General features: G+C 41.7%; 1 pseudogene; it reads right to left on the minus strand.

Moving 5' to 3' along the window:
- Positions 1-2,011: 2,011 nt before the first annotated feature.
- On the minus strand, positions 2,012-6,170 carry LOC132514046 (ubiquitin-ribosomal protein eS31 fusion protein-like; annotated as a pseudogene).
- Between the last annotated feature and the right edge of the window lie 8,590 nt (positions 6,171-14,760).

Genomic DNA, 14,760 nt, shown 5'->3' on the forward strand with positions numbered 1-14,760 from the left:
GTATCCTGCAATTTTATCAGATTTATTGATGAGCTCTAGTAGTTTTCTGGTGACATCTTTATGTTCTATGTATAGTATCATGTCACTTGCAAATGGTGACAGTTTTACTTCTTCCTTTCTAATTTGGATTCCTTTTATTTCCTTCTACCATATGACCCAGCAATTCCACTCCTGGGTATATATCTGAAAAAAACAAAAACACTAATTCGAAAAGATACATGCACCCCAGTGTTCATAGCAGCATTATTTACAGTTGCCAAGATGTGGAAGCAACCTAAGTGTCCATCAACAGATGAATAGATAAAGAAGATGTGGTATATATATACAATGGAATACTACTCTTTGGTGAGGAAGTTGCTTCTGATCTTCTAAGAACACTTGATTGCAGGTCCTGTTGGAGCCATCATGCCATCAGGTTCCAGTGATCCCAATTCCAGCTTTAATCTCATTGCAAAGCATATCATTTCTTCAAATATTTATTGTGTTTCACATTATCACTTCCACTTTTACTATCTCATATCTGCTTAGTACTTCTATCTTATTTCATCCTTCCCCTCCCTATGGGAGACATTAAAGCAGAGTAGTTAAAAGCATTGACTTTGGAGTCAGGTGGGACACAAATTTTATAAGATTATCCTGGTTTTGTCACTTATTAACTTTTGAACTTGTACAAATTACTTAACCTAATGGGGCTCAGTTTTCTTATACAGGCAGACCTCGTTTTATTTTGCTTCACTTTACTGCACTTTGCAGATACCTTTTTTTTTTTTTTTTTTTAACAAGTTGAGGGTTTGTGGCAGCCCTGTGTCCAGGAAATCTGTTGGCGCCGTTTTTCCAATGGCATTTGCTCACTTCATGTCCCTGTCACATTTTGGTAATCCTTGCAGTATTTCAAACTTTTTCATTATTATTATATTTGTTATGGTGATGTGTGATTAGTGATCTGTGATGTTAGTGTTGTCATTGTTTTAGGGCCACAAACTGTGCTGATATAAGACGGGGAAGTTAATCAATAAATGTTGTGTGTGTTCTGAGTGCTCCACCCACTGGCCATTTCCTCGACTCTCTCCCTCCCCTCAGGCCTCCCTATTCCCTGAGACACAACAGTATTGAAATTAGGCCAATAAGTAATCCTACAATTACCTCTAAGTGTGAAAGGAAGAGTCACACATTACTCACTTTAAATCAAAAGCCAGAAATGATTAAGCTTAGTGAAGAAGGTATGTTAAAATCCAAGACTGGCCACAAGCTAGGCCTCTTGCACCAAACAGTTAACCAAGTTGCAAATGCAAAGGAGAAGTTCTTGAAGGAAAATAAAAGTGCTACTCCAGTGAACACACGAAAGATAAGAAAGTGAAACAGCCTTATTGCTGATCTGGAGAAAGTTTTAATGGTCTGGATAAAAGGTCAAAGCAGCCACAACGTTCCTTTAATCCACAGCCTAATCTAGAGCAAGGCCCTAACTCTTCAATTCTCTGAAGGTTGAGAGAGGTGAACAAGCTGCAGAAGAAGAAAAGTTTGAAGCTAGCAGAGTTTGGTTCATGAGGTTTAAGGAAAGAAGCCGTATGTATAACATAAAAGTGCCAGGCGAAGCAGCAAGTGCTGATGTAGAAGCTGCAGCAAGTTATCCAGAAGATCTAGCTAAAATCATAATGAAGGTGGCTACACTAAACAACAGAATTTCAATAGAGATGAAACAGCCTTCTATTGGAAGAAGATGCCACGTAGGGCTTTCATAGCTAGATAGGGGAAGTCAATGCCTAGTTTCAAAGCTTCAAAGGACAGGCTGACTCTCCTGTTAGGGGTCAGTGTAGCTGGTGGCTTTCAGTGGAAGCCAATGTTCAATTACCATTCTGAAACTCCTAGGGCCCTTAAGAATTATGCTAAATCTACTCTGCCTGTTCTCTATAAATGGAACAACAAAGCCTGGATGACAGCACATCTGTTGACAACATGGTTTACTAAATATTTTATTTCCATTAGTTCATGTCTTTTATTAACCAATATACAGTTACTTGTGTTCCGGTTTGTTGAAACAATCGGTCAGGCAACATTTGCCACAGTAATGTCTGCCAGTTGGCTGGCCATAAAAACTCCAGCACCATATTCATCTGAAGGGCGCTCCCGACGAAGGCGACTGATTTTGCCATTCTCATCCACCTTATAGTATTTCAGGACAGCCAGCTTAACCTTCTTTCTCTTATTCTTGTTCTTCTTGGGGGTGGTGTAAGACTTCTTTCTCTTCTTAGCACCACCACGAAGTCTCAACACAATATGAAGAGTGGACCCCTTTTGAATGTTGTAGTCAAACAAAGTACGTCCATCTTCCAGTTGCTTGCCAGCAAAGATCAGTCTCTGCTGGTCAGGGGAAATTCCTTCCTTGGCCTGGATCTTAGCCTTTACATTTTCTATTGTATCCGAGGGTTCAACCTCGAGAGTGATGGTCTTCCTGTCAGGGTCTTCACGAAAATCTGCAAACTGGCAGCGGTGCCACTGCAGATGGCGGCTCCGAAAGAAAGGGTGCCGCACCGGCCCACAGGCTACTAAATATTTTAAGCCCACTTACTGCTCTGAAAAAAAGAATCATTTCAAAACATTACTGCTCACTGACAAAGCACCTGGTCACCCAAGAGCTGTGATGGAGATGTACAGGGAGATTCATGTTGTTTTCCTGCCTGCTAACACAACATCCATTCTGCAGCCCATGGATCAAGGAGTCATTTCAACATTCAAGTTTTACTATTTAAGGAGTACATTTCCTAAGGCTATAGCTGCCCATAGATAGTGATTCTCTGATGGATCTGGGCAAAGTAAATTGAAAACCTTCTGGAAAGGAAGGGATCACATCTGTGATTCATGTGAAGGGGTCAAAATATCAACAATCACAGGGGTGTGGAAGAAGTTGATTCCAACCCTCATGGATGACTCTGTGGGGTTCAAGACCTCAGTGGAGGAAGTTATTGCATTTGTGGTGAATAGCAAGAGAACTAGAATTAGAAGTGGAGCGTGAAGATGTGACTGGATTGCTGCAATCTCATGATAAAACCTTAATGGATGAGGAGTTGCTTCTTATGGATGAGCAAAGAAAGTAGCTTGAGATGGAATCTACTTCTGGTGAAGATGCTGTGAAGATTGTTGAAATGACAACAAAGATTTAGAATATGACATCAACTTAGTTGATAAAGCAGCAGGGTTTGAGAGGATTGACTCCAATTTTGAAAGAAGTTCCACTGTGGGTCAAATGCTATCAGACAGCATTGCATGCTACAGAGAAATCGTTTGTGAAGGGAAGAGTCAATCAATGCAGCAAACCTCATTGTTGTCTTATTTTAAGAAAGTACCACGGCCTTCCAGCCTTCGGCAACCATCACCCTGATCAGTCAGCAGCCACCAACATCGAGGCAAAAAGATTACAACTCGCTGAAGGCTTAGATTACGGTTAGCATTTTTTAGCAATAAAGTATTTTTAAATTAAGGTACAAACATCATTTTTTTTAGACAGAAAGATATTGCACACTTAGTAGACTACAGTACAGTGTAAACATAACTTTTATATGCACTGAGAAACCAAAGAATTCACATGACTTGCCTTATCACCATATTCGCTTTATGGCGGTGGTCTAGAACCAAACTTGCAATATCTCTGAGGCAAGCCTATGTGTAGCATAGAGAGAGGAACCAACTCCCCTTCAAATGTTGTAATATTTGAATGTAAGGTGTCAGTCTAATTCATCATCCGAATAATCAGAGGGCCACAGGTGCACATGGGATTGCTGTGGGCAGCCAGGACCTAGGGCGCCCTTCCTAAACGACACGTGCGTGGAGTGGGACCAGCACACTGTCTGGGTCATAGCAAGGGCTTCACACATGCTGTTCTCTCGGACTCAGACACTCCTCTTCCCACTCTTCCCTGGCCGGCTTCTCCTCATTCTTCAGGTCACAGTTTAAATGCCACCTCTTCATAGATGCCATCCCTCACTATCCTGTCCAGGACATCCTTTTCTTTTCTTTCATAAAACTTATTGCAGGCATGAATGAAATAATGCCATTTGCAGCAACATGGATGGACCTGGAGATTATCATACTAAGTGAAGTAAGTCAGACAGAGAAAGATAAATATCATGTGATATCGCTTATATGCAGAATCTTAAAAAAAAAATGATACAAATGAACTTACAAAACAGACTCAGAGACTTACAGAGCAAACTTAAGATTATGGCGGTGGGGAGGGCAGGGTGCAGGGGGAGGGATAGCTTGGGAGTTTGGGATTGACATGTACACACTGCTATATTTAAAATAGATAACCGACAAGGACCTACTGTAAAAAAAAAAAAAAAAAGAAAAGAAACTTATTGCAGGCATGTATTTGTGTACTTGTTGGCTGCCTCTTTCTCTTTTCTGCTGGAAGCTCCATTTCGGCAGAGACCATATCTGTTTCATCCCCCAGTGTATTCCCAGAGGCTTGCTTACTTCTTGGTAGGCATTCAAATAGTTTATAGAATGAATAAATGAATATATGAATATTCATTCCTTTTCCCTGTACTAGAGGTTCTCAGTTAGGATGGTTTTGCCCCCTAGGGAACATTTGGCGATGTCTGGAGACATTTTTGGATATCACAGTTGGAGTGAGGTTGCTACTAGCATGTAGTGGGTAGAGTCCAGGGATGCTGCTAAACATTCTGCAGTGCACGGGGCAGCCCCCTGCAATGAAGAATTACCCAACCCCAATGTCAGTAGCGATGAGGTCTAGGAATCCTGCCCTATACCCAACGATGTAAGAAATTTCGTTACCCTGAGTGGGTGTACTGATAAAGCTTCTTGTGTTTTAATCTTAAGGATGCATATCATTAAAACGGTGAAAGAGATCAACTAGACTCATTCTATATCTCAAGAAGTAAGCAGTAGATGACACTAGAAGATATCATAATTTACTCTTAAAGTTCTTTGTAGGTGAGTCTTCTTCTTTGTTTGCAATTTATCATGGTTAATTTCATCCTCTTTCTACACATACTTATTTTTATACTAAACTAGATGTATGAAAATTATATAGCAGTGTTAGACATACAGTCTGGCCTAATATGTGCAAGGTCCTCTAATGTGTACGGAGTTAAGTCCCTCACAGGCTTTGTCCTCAGTAAGCTTACACTCCTTGACTAATCCCACATGAATGTCTCATTCTGGCAGCCTCAGACCATCACTTGGAGTAGTTTATCATTATTCAGGATTTCCTAGGTCCTGAGTAGGTACGTCGCTAGAGGAGCAGATGCATGGCCTTGTTATGCGTGTATGAAGACAGAATCCTGTTTGGCCTTCAGCCATCTAGAGTTTAAGCCCACAGAATGGAAAACCCACATCCTTACAACGTTGTAGTAAACAGTGAATCTGTGTTTCAGTTCAGTTAAAGCCCAAAGGATCACAGGGAACATTTCAAATGTTATGGATGATTTTTGCTGTGGGAAATGTAGCAGACCATTTCTGCAACCTGCATTTGTCAGGCGCTACTTGTCTATCAGGCGCTGTGATAAGCAGTGGGGAGAAGAAGATGAGTGAAACACAGTCCTGCACAGGAGGGAGAGGAGCTCAGGATGTTCCCTGTCTCAGCAGACTGCATCTTCATTCACCCGGTTGCCCAGGCTGCAAAACTTGGGATCATTCTTTTTTGTTTTTTAAAGTATTTTTTTAATAAATTTATTTATTTTATTTTTGGCTGCGTTGGGTCTTCGTTGCTGTGCACGGGCTTTCTCTAGTTGTGGCGAGCGGGGGCTGCTCTTCGTTGCGGTGCACGGGCTTCTCATTGCAGTGGCTTATCTTGTTGTGGAGCACAGGTTCTAGGCGCGCAGGCTTCAGTAGTTGTGGCTTGTGGGCTCTAGAACGCAGGCTCAGTAGTTGTGGCGCGCGGGCTTATTTGCTGCGCGGCATGTGGGATCTTCCTGGGCCAGGGCTCGAACCCGTGTCCCGTGCATTGGCAGGCGGATTCTTATCCACTGAGCCACCAGGGAAGCCCTGGATCATTCTTGACTCCTTGCTCTCACCCCTGTATACAGTCCATCAGCAAACTGTGTTGACTCCATCTCAGACATGTCCACTTCTTCCACAGCCCCCTCTACCAAACCATGTAAACCATCGTTAGCTCTCTCCTGGACTGTTACAATCGTCTGATAACTGGTCATGTTTCTTCCACCCTCTGAATTTTGATTTATGTACTTCAGGAGAGTGTGGCTCTTATAAAATAAAAGTCAGTCAGACTTGCCATTCCTCTACTGTCTTCCCATTGCCAGTAGAATAAAATCTAAACTTAGATGGTCAAGCTTATGCCAGTCTCTCTGACCACCTCTCCTCCTAATTCTACTGTCCCCTCTACTAAAGCCCTAATATACCAGTTTCATACCAACTGACCTCATCAACTGATATTAGCTTAGCACACTTGGGAGCAGTTCAGTTAGACGTTGGCTTCACCCTCAAAATGTTGAGCATCTGCGGGGGAGATAGATCAGGTTAACATAGCCATGAGATGTACTGGGTCAGTACATAGTTTCTGATGATACGGGGAAGACTTTCTGGAGGAAAAAATCAAGCTCTGTCTTGGAAAATAAAAGAGGCTACAACAAAGCGGATTTGAGAATAGAAGGGGAAATTAACTTGAATATGAACAGAAGTAAAAGAAAGGGTGACAAATGCAGATTTCATGGCTGCAACCTAGAGATGTACCAAGGCGAGGGTGGCATTTTTCAATATGTGCATAGCTGTTTCTTTCCAGCAAAATAAAGGAAAAATTGCCTAAAATCTGTCTACTGTGTACCTTATATTAGGCATCATTCTAGTTACTTTATGTAACTAGATGAGGTCTAGGAATCCTGCCCTATACCCAATGGGCAGGGTTGTCTCATTTGATTCTTGTGACACTGATATGGCATTGGTGGCATAATCCCTTTTGAAAACACAGGAAACTAAGGCAAAAGAGGCTACATTACATGCCAAATATTAAGAGTGGCAGAAGCGATATTTGAATCTAAGTCTCTCTGCTTCCAAAACCCATTGTTTTCCACGAAGACACACTCATCTCCCTATTATGTTGTTAAACTCTTGAAGAATAGAATTTCCCCCCAGCAACATCATCAGTCTCATGGTGAGATCTCACAGGTGACTAGGGAAATGGAAATGATTTTTCGAAGACTTTGGGTATGTTTTTGAAGCAAGTCAGGTTTACTCAAAGAAGGTCTTTGTTTTGCCTCCATGACTCTTTGGAAGATCATTTTCTACCAATACAAATGCATTTGATCTGTTAAGCCTGTTCCAAATGAATTGCTCATTTGCTTAAACATAAATTTTGTTTGGAAAACACTTGCCAGTGTAGACACAGCTTCAATATGAATTATGGTGCTTGGAGTGTTCAAGATTGATAGTGGCTGGGCTTGGGGTTCATGTCATATGTTTCTGCAGAAGAGCTTCAGGAAGTTTAGTTATGGCACCACGTGAAGTCAGCTTAGTCCATTGGGAATTTTAATTAAGTTCTGGGCAGCCACTGAGTAGACCATATTCTGAGGTCAGTTTTTTCCAAGTAGCCATAGAAAGTTGGACGTGTTTACATGAGTGCCGTTCATGGACATAAATTATAGCCAGTGGGAAGGTTCAGAGGGTAGAAAGTTGGCTCAAAGTTCTCTTTGCAGAATCTTGAAGCCAACTTAACCATCAGAGATGCATGTTTGCTTCTACTTCTTGAAAATAATACTTGAATTTTAAAAAATTTGGTTCTGGAAGGCTATCTTCTCACTTACAGTCAAATCTAACCCAGGAATTAATTTTTTCAGACCATCAGTGAGTATTCCTGATGCCCAAAGCTCACAAAAATTGCTAAGTTTCTTTTTTGGATTCAATTATATACTTGAATTTTGGTTTTCTTTAAGTATATTTCTCCCTACATGAAATCTTTCCTCTTTAAAAACCTTTGCCGTTCTCTGGATGTGGTGGAATAAGAGGTAGTTGATGACAGAGAGTGGCTGGGCTTAGGCCAGTAGTTCAGTGTTCGTTATTTGTAGTCCTGACTTTCCTTCTCACACTATGGATGAAACTGCTTATTTCTCTAGTCGAAACGTCAAAATTTTCTATTTTAAATAAGACTTAAAGCTGCACTTCCCATGTACTGCATAAAAAGGCAGGCTTTAAGTTTGAGGAGAAGGTTGTGAAAATTAAGAATGAATATCTATTTTTCAAATTCTTTTCCTCTCTCCTTCTCCCAGAATCTTTGCTTTGGGTAAGAACAGTAAGTACCATCCCTGCAGCCTCCCTGGCTTCAAAGCTCAGTCATCATTTTATTTCTGTCTCTTCCTCAAAACCTTACCAGTTGCCAAGACTTGTAGTCCTGCATCTAAAATATTCCTCAATGGCCCTTTTCTTTCCTTTGCCACTGTGATCACTCTCTTTCGTCCAAAAATCAGGGTGATGGCCTACACTCATCCTTTCTCTCCTCCCTAAAAGTGCTGTAGTTTTTCCCACTTAAACATCTCTCTGACCCTCATCGTTTCTTGCCTAAACAGTGAGAAGAGTCTCCTAGTTGGTCGGCTTGACTCTACTCTTGTCTCCATTGCCATGCTCTGTTTCCATGTCTGTCTCCCTTTTCTAGATCATTAGCTACGTGACAATGATACTCTCCTACTCTATGCTGTCTCTTCAGGACCTATTACAATGCCTGCCATACAGTGTAGATCATTAACATGTATTCAGCAATAAATGTTAGTGAACACCTACTCTGTGCTAAGAACTGGGACTGCAGAAATGAATAAAGCAGACATGGCTCTGCCTTCACGCCACCTAAGATCTAGTGGAGAGAGAAAGACCAAGAACAAGTAAGAAACAAACAAAAATTAAGTTTCATTAAATGGTATGAGTTTAAAAAGCTACGGGATGAGTAGAGAATAACAAAGGAGTTCTTACTTTAGGTATGAGTCACAGAAGCCTGAAAAAGGTAGCAAGCCACATAATGAAAGGGCAAAGAGAATGGCAGACAAAAATCCAGCATGTGCAAAGGTCCTGTGGTAGAAAGAGCTTGGTCTATTTGAGGAACAGAAAGGAGACCAGTATGGCTGAAGCCTAGTGTCATGAAATAAAGCAGAATACCTAGCCCAGGGCCAGGCAGATCAGGGCCACAACCTGAATTTTCATGCAACGGCAAAGGGCTTTAAAGATGAGGATAAGGGCATCAGATAAACATTTGGAAAAGATCAGTCTGGCTGCTATGGGAGGGGCCGGAAGGGGACAGAAAGGCTAGTAGGTGCTGTTGTAGGAATCCAGGTATGAGTTATTACATGGATAAATTGTGTCTTGTCTGGATTTCTGTAATTGCTTTCTATCTCTATGTCATCCTAATTCACTTTCCATTCCAGGTTTATTTTTCTAGTGAAGCTTTAATCGCATTTCTCTATTCTACATTTTCGAATACAGAAAAAATTCCAGTTTCAAACTCCTAAGTATGGAATTTAAGACTTCCTGTGACATTCCTCTGTGCAGACTTATCTTGCAGTTTCTTTCTTGGATCGATCCTGTGCTCAAGCCAAACTCTGTTACTCATCACTTCCCAAAGGTTCCCCTCTCTTTCCCACCCCTATGTATTTAATCAGGTGATTCTGCTTGGAAGGCTTTCTTCCTCATTTCTTGCTATTAAGTATTTGTGCTTCTGATTGGCACTGGCTCAGGCACAGCTGTCCCGTGGTATCTGTGGGGGATTGGTGGCAGGACCCCTGTGGATACCAAACTCCACGGGTGCTCAAGTCTCTTGTACATTGATAAAATGGTGTAGGATTTGCAAGTAACCTACACACCTCCTCCTGTATACTTTAAATCATCTCTAGATTACTTATAATACTTAATATAAAGTACATGCTATGTAAATAGTTCTAAATACAAGGTAACTGCTACGCAAATGGTTGCTGAGGTGACAAATTCAAGTTTTGTTTTCTGGAACTTTCTGGAATTTTAAAAAATATTTTCAATCCAGGGCTTCCCTGGTGATGCAGTGGTTAAGAATCCACATGCCAATGGAAGGGACACAGGTTCGAGCCCTGGTCTGGGAAGATCCCACATGCCGCAGAGCTACTAAGCCCGTGCACCACAACTACTGAGCCTGCGCTCTAGAGCCCGTGAGCCACAACTACTGAAGCCCACGAGCCACAACTACTGCAGCCCACGTGCCTAGAGCCCGTGCTCCGCAACAAGAGAAGCCACCGCAATGAGAAGCCTGCACAAGGCAACGAAGAGTAGCCCCTGCTGACCGCAACTAGAGAAAAGCCAACGTGCAGCAACGAAGACCCAATGCAGCCAAAAATAAAATAAATAAATAAATTTATAAAAAATATATATTTTCAGTCCAAAGTTGGTTGAATCTGCAGATGTGGAACCCACAGATGCAGAAGGCCGACTGTACTGAACTTATATGCAACCTTTTTTTATATCAGTAACCAGGAGTGCCTCCCTCATTTGAATCTCTATTTATAGCATGTTTTTGTCTTTTTCCTACCTTCCTCTGTGTTACCTTAGAATCCTGTCATTCCTTTTCTGAATTAACTAGCACCTTGAACATTGCATGAGCTCAGTTAAGTTTTTATTGAAATCAATGCACTTCTGTATATTGTAGTATCTAACAAAATAGTGTGTGAGTGTACCTGCGTGTTTAGTGCCCCGTAGCTTAGTACTTACTGCATAATTTTAAGGTTATTTTTAAAAGGCAGGTTTGATTTAGAGCCTTAGATACATATTTAGTTTGAATCTTGGAACATCTGGTTCTCAGATATAACAAGCTCATGTGCATGTGTTTGCTCCAGAAAATCCCCCTACTTCCTAAGAATAGTAAGAGCTTGGCACTTACCTCCAAATCATAATCTTTAAACACTGAGATTTCAGAAGTTAACGTGTATTAGGGGATAGCAAGAAGATAGTGGCTATAATAAAGGAACTGTGCAAGGGAGGAAATTATGTTGGGGTTGGCGTTAGCTTAACCAGATGTGCTGGAAAAAAGCTGAGAGCTGGTTAGAATCTCAAATATCAAAGAGAAATGACGGCCATCAATAGTAAGAGGCAGGTCATCCTATGAGAGAGGCAGATGTTTATTTGCCAGAGGGTTGAATGATTCAGGAGAAATGTTCTAACATGTGGCATTTCAAGATTTACAATGTGATGGGTATTGTGGATGAAACAAAAGCCTTGGCCTTAGATAGACTTAGGTTCTATCATGTGCCTCTTTGATGGGAAATAATCTTCTTGAACTGCAGAATCGTTTTCAATGGGATTACAGTATGGTCAGGTATACAATCTCTAGTTCCAGGCAAAAGTGTGTTCGAATCATGGTATTTCCACTTTTTAGATTGATGGCTGTTAAATTGGTTTATCTCTGTGAGCTTCTGCTTTCTTATTTGGAAAATGGCAGTAACAATACTCCTTACCACCCAGGGTCGTTGTGAAGATGAAATGAACAATTTCATGCAGAGCATTTAGTATGAGTCTAGCATATAGTAAAGTGCTGTTAATTTCTTTCTCCCTCTTTTTTCCTTTGTAAGGAATTTAGGCAAGAGGTGATGGTGTCCTAGTCTAAGCTAGTGGCAGTGGGGAAGGCAATCATTTTAAAATTACTTACGAAGTAGAATTGGCAGGATGTAATTATTGGAAATTGGGGAGGATGGGCCGGAGCGGACAGAGCTCAGGATGATGTACAGGCTTCTCACTGAGATAAGGAGACATTGGAAAAGCAATAGTGGTGGAGACGGAGAACAGATTTTTCAGTTAGTTTTCAATGCAGCGAGTTTAAGGTGCATGTGGGTAATCCCAGTATAATGTCTAGCAGGAGGATGGCTATAAAATTCTGGAAATCAGGAGACAGAAGTGGACTGGAGATGCACAACTGGTATTTACTGGCAGGCAGAAGGTGTTAAGGCATGGAAGTTGATCACTTAGTGCCATAGGCTGCATTTTGTATCTCCCCCAAATTCGTATATTGAAAACTGTCTTAGCCTGTTCAGGCTCTGTAACAAAATGCCAGAGACTGGGTAGCTTATAAACAACAGAAATTTATTTCTCACGGTTTTGGAGGCTGAGAAATCCAAGATCAAAGCACCAGAATGATTATGTTCTGGTGAGGGTCTCCTTCCTGGTTCACAGCCAACACTTTTTCACTGTGTCCTCACATGGTGGAAGGGGATACAGATCTCTCTGGAGCCTCTTTCCTAAGGCACTAATCCCATACATGAGGGTTCCACCCTCATGCCCTAAGCACCTCCCAAAGGCCCCACCTACTTATGCCATCACCTTTGGGGGTTATGATTTCAACATATGAATTTGGCGGGGGGCACAATCATACAGACCATAGCAAAATCTTTGACCTGAGCAGTTCAAACCCAAGTTGTTCAAGGGTCAACTGTACATCATTTTATTTATGTAAAATTTTGGTCTTCTACATTAAAGTTTGGTTCACAAAACCTATACTTTTCTAGAATATTTGAAATCTGGAAGAGAAGGGAGCATTTAAAGCCGGATCTAGGAACCAAGGAAACAAATTATTTTGGCTCCAAAACAGACAAACAAACAGCAGGTAATGGAAGAGTTTTTAATAAAAGTGTTCTAGGAGCAAAGGGAACAAATAGGAAGGGAAATGCTGTAGAGTTAAGCCAGTAGTTAAAAAAGTAAAGAAGTGTGCTTCAAAGATATATAATAATTCCCAGCTCCTAGAGACTGTCATACAGAGTGAAGGAAGTCAGAAGGAGAAAAACAAATATCGTATATTAACGCCTATATGTGGAACCTAGAAAAATGGTACAGATGAACGGATTTGCAGGGCAGAAATAGAGACACAGATGTAGAGAACAAACGTATGGACACCAAGGAGGGAAAGCGGGGGGCGGGGTGGCAGTGGTGGGATGAATTGGGAGATTGGGATTGACATGTATACACTGATGTGTATAAAATGGATAAGTAATAAGAACCTGCTGTATAAAAAATAAATAAAATTAAAAAATTCCCAGCTCAAGAAGTAAGAATTGAAATGCCTCCATGTGGAGCTGGGGATTCTAATGGCTGGAGGGTTCATTACTGATTGGCACAAGCTTTTCGAGATGAACTGAATGAACCTTTTTCTCCTGCATCTTCGACGGGCAAGGCTGGAAATGACCTTTGCAGAGGAACTGGAGAAGGAGTTACCAAGATAGAGTGTAGGTCATAAGGGCAGGTCCACAAGGGCGACGCAGAGCAATGTGGGAAGCAGCAAAGGCCACAGAGGACCCAACGCGGCCAAAAATAAAATACATAAATTTATTTTAAAAATACTTTAAAAAACAAAAAAGAATGATCCCAAGTTTTGCAGCCTGGGCAACCGGGTGAATGATGACGCAGTCTGCTGAGACGGGGAACGTCCTGAGCTCCTCTCCCTCCTGTGCAGGACTGTGTTTCACTCATCTTCTCCCCACTGCTTATCACAGTGCCTGATAGACAAGTAGCGCCTGACAAATGCAGGTTGCAGAAATGGTCTGCTAGATTTCCCATAGCAAAACTCATCCATAACATTTGAAAATCGAGCAGAACAATGTCACCTGGCAGAGGTTAAAACTTAACAGTTTCTGGTACCAGAGTCCCTGCATTTAGCCATTTTAAGACTTATCCCCATGTTTATGACCTGGAAACAGCTTTGCTGGTGAGGCTGGAGTGTGGAGTAGGATCAGTGTCACCCGACAGGGAATCTTGTCTCAAATATTCCCTCTAGCCCTCTCTAGCCCCCTCCCCCTGCTTTATTTTGCTGCATGGCAAGTATCACTGCCTGGTGAATTGTGTGTATTTGTTTATAGATCCCCTCACAAGAATAAGCCCCATTAGAGCAGGGACGTTTCCTGATTTACTCAGTGCCATATTCTTGGCATCAAGGTTGCCACTCAGTAGATACAATTTGAGTAAATGAATGAATAAATGCCCTTTGGCACCGAAGATGTCAGAGGCCAGTAACTAACTAACCGTAGGAGGTGGCTTGAGGATGGCGGCTTCTAATCTCATCTATTTACTGGGAAGGGAGAGAGCTTTCCAAGGAGAAATGGAAAAGGGCAGCTTAGGATAGCGTGTCTGAAGAAGGTGACCGTACCCAAGAACCTGAAAAAGAAAAATTTGGCAAATAGTTTAATCCAAATATTCCAGACTTTATCAGACCATGACTACAAAATAAGGTCTGTTAGAAATAGTGACGAGATTTGAGGGTAACTGAGTTGTGTCGGGTCAAGAATCCAGGAATGTTCTAATCCCGTTTAACCCAGAACTCCTCCTCCTTGTGAGATTCCCGAGAGACCGGCACGCAAAGGGAAACAGCAACTAGAAGAGTGAAGTGCTGCTTTATGATTATGTGGCTAGTACTGGTGAAATTCCCTCATTAGAGACATCTCTGGTCAGTTACGCTGTGGCTCAGGGCTTACGCTCATGATCTAAGGAATAGCCTTTGTGAGAGGGCAGCAACGGTTAACTTGCCCCATTGCCTCACTGAGTTACTGATGAAGTATGAATAAACTGTTTACACTTGTAAAGGAATAAGCATTCCTGTTTTTAAAAAAAATTTGTGTTATCTGGCCCATTAGAAGGTTAGCTCCATGAATGTAGGGATCCTCTGTTGCTTTGTTCACAGCTCTGTTCCCATTGCCTAGAACACTGTGGCACATAGCGGGTGCTCCATGAACAGATGCCTAAAGAGTAAGCAACTCTGCATCTTCCATCCCCCAAGGAGGCATGAGAGCACTTGGGTTCTCT

The sequence above is a fragment of the Lagenorhynchus albirostris genome, chromosome X (genome assembly GCF_949774975.1).
Source record: "Lagenorhynchus albirostris chromosome X, mLagAlb1.1, whole genome shotgun sequence".
NCBI lineage: Eukaryota > Metazoa > Chordata > Mammalia > Artiodactyla > Delphinidae > Lagenorhynchus > Lagenorhynchus albirostris.